This window comes from Scylla paramamosain, chromosome 34 (genome assembly GCF_035594125.1).
Source record: "Scylla paramamosain isolate STU-SP2022 chromosome 34, ASM3559412v1, whole genome shotgun sequence".
Lineage (NCBI taxonomy): Eukaryota > Metazoa > Arthropoda > Malacostraca > Decapoda > Portunidae > Scylla > Scylla paramamosain.
In genome coordinates, this window is record NC_087184.1 from 9717720 (window position 1) to 9720219 (window position 2500).

Here is a 2500-nt window from a genome sequence, read left to right on the forward strand (position 1 = left end):
CTCTATATACTGTTAGTGTACAAATGCGGGAATATGGTGTTTTATGTTTGGATTGGTCTTCAACACTTCGGCGCCTCAACCTTCATACTCTTAAGAGGCTCTAGTGGAAGCTGCAGGGATTCTCAAGAGTGTTCTCAAGGTTCTAGTAATAGTCTAACAAGAACCCTGCATCATTAACGGAAAGAACTCCCATACGAATAAGGCTAATAATCTTTGTGGTCTTAAAACTGTCATGGGGAGAGAGAAAAGTGTTTAAGAGTACTGGCACTTGAACTCAAAGGAACGCAAAGTAACACAAAGGAAGAACAAATGGTAGAAGACCTGGTGGCCTAACGAGGATGTTTTAGGTGGACGAGAGCAATGTCAGGCAGGGGAAGCACTGAAGGAGGAAGATAAGAGAGGAAAGTCTGCAGGAGGAACTTCGACTGGAGAGTTCTGAAGGAGGTTAAGGAAAAGGTTTTTGTCTCAATTAGAAGAAGTGGCCTTGTTGTTTGTACTGACGTTGTTGTTGTTGTTGTTGTTGTTGTTGTTGTAGCTGATAGTGATGGAAAACATACTGACACGAATTCACTGGCTGACTGACTGGCTGACTGACTGACATGCAGACAGAAAGGTGTACACACACACAGTCACACACACACACACACACACACACACACACACACACACACACACACACACACACACACACACACTGAGAGACAAAGACAAAGAGAGAGAGAGAGAGAGAGAGAGAGAGAGAGAGAGAGAGAGAGAGAGAGAGAGAGAGAGAGAGAGAGAGAGAGAGAGAGAGAGAGAGAGAGAGAGACTAGCATTTAATAATTTAATTTCATTTAACAGAGCATCTTCATAAGCCTAGATATAGAACATGCTATAAATAACCCAATCGTGCGTACAAGAAACCATATTTCAACCACTAGTGTGCGTTTAAGGGATTCGATACCACATAAATAAACTCCAATCCTTTTATAGCCACTTAATTCCCTTCTGTACTTAAGATAATTGATAGCAAGTAAATATAAAAAGTAAATACAGTCTTGATAATGTAATCAGTAGTGGATTGATGAAACTGGATACCACACTGGCGATATCCAATCCTAATCCCCTAATATAAGAGTGTTTAAGGGTTCCCATACCGCAGTAGAGGCGAGGCAGGCACAGACACACATTACTCAGTAGTCTGTTGTACAAGTGTGGGTTTGAGTGTAGTTCTCCTGACAGCTTTCTCGATCAAGTATTCATGAATAAATGATTCTCTCTCTCTCTCTCTCTCTCTCTCTCTCTCTCTCTCTCTCTCTCTCTCTCTCTCTCTCTTGCTTCAGTTTCTTCCACGAATTCTTGTACTAAAACTGTAGTCTCTTTCGTTCTTTCTTCTCGTTCTCCTTCTCCTCCACTTCTTCTCCTCCTTCTCCTCCATTACTCACCATCTACACACACTCTCCCTCCCACTCTACATCAAGACACTTCCTTCCCTCTTTCCCCACTTCACCAAACTCTCCCTCCCCTTCACTTCACTTCCCGCTGAACTCTACCCAAGTGTCCCTCCATCTCCTCTCCCAACACTACTTGATTCTCACTTTTCCCTTCTCATTCCTCCCAGTCCCCTCTACACTAACCATTCCCGTCGTTTACTTCCCCCACCCCTCTCCCCCTTCCTCCATTCCCACTCCATGTCCTCACCTACACCTTCTCTTCTCTCTCTCTCCTCTAATGTAAAGGTGAAAATGTTGCCGTGATATGACAATGCTAATTAGCGTGAGAAAAATTGCCTGCCCAGGTGAGAGAGGAGCCACACCTGTCCAGAGCCTAATTAGTGACTCCTTACCTGTTTACCTGTTTCCCTAATGGACCCAAGATGACCAGGTGAAGAACGAGGAAGTGGTGGTGGTGGTGGTGAAGGAGAAGGAGAAGGAGAAGGAGAAGGAGAAGGAGAAGGAGAAGGAGAAGGAGGAGGAGGAGGAGGAGGTATAAAAAATACATGCCCCCCCCCTCTCTCTCTCTCTCTCTCTCTCTCTCTCTCTCTCTCTCTCTCTCTCTCTCTCGTGACGTCACCTAAGTTACTCTATCACGAACTTTGACCTTTTTTTTTCACAGGGAGGTCGACGCTCTTCCTTCAACTCTGACCCTGACCTGCGCGACCTCGGGGTGGCTGTGTGTGTGTGTGTGTGTGTGTGTGTGTGTGTGTGTGTGTGTGTGTGTGTGTGTGTGTGTGTGTGTGTGTGTGTGTGTGTGTGTGTGTGTGTGTGTGTGTGTGTGTGTGTGTGTGTGTGTGTGTGTGTGTGTGTGTGTGTGTGTGTGTGTTATAGGAAGTGAAAGCTTTCGATATTAAACCGGAAAGAAAGAAAGAAAATACATACATACATGTATCGTCGCGGTACTTTCTCCTCCCATCCTGCCTCCTATAGGATGGGGATATGAGGTGAAGGAGTTACATCTTGCAGAATTAGGCGTTTATTCGATGTATAGATGAATAATACAGTGTATGCTCCCACCAGAGTCT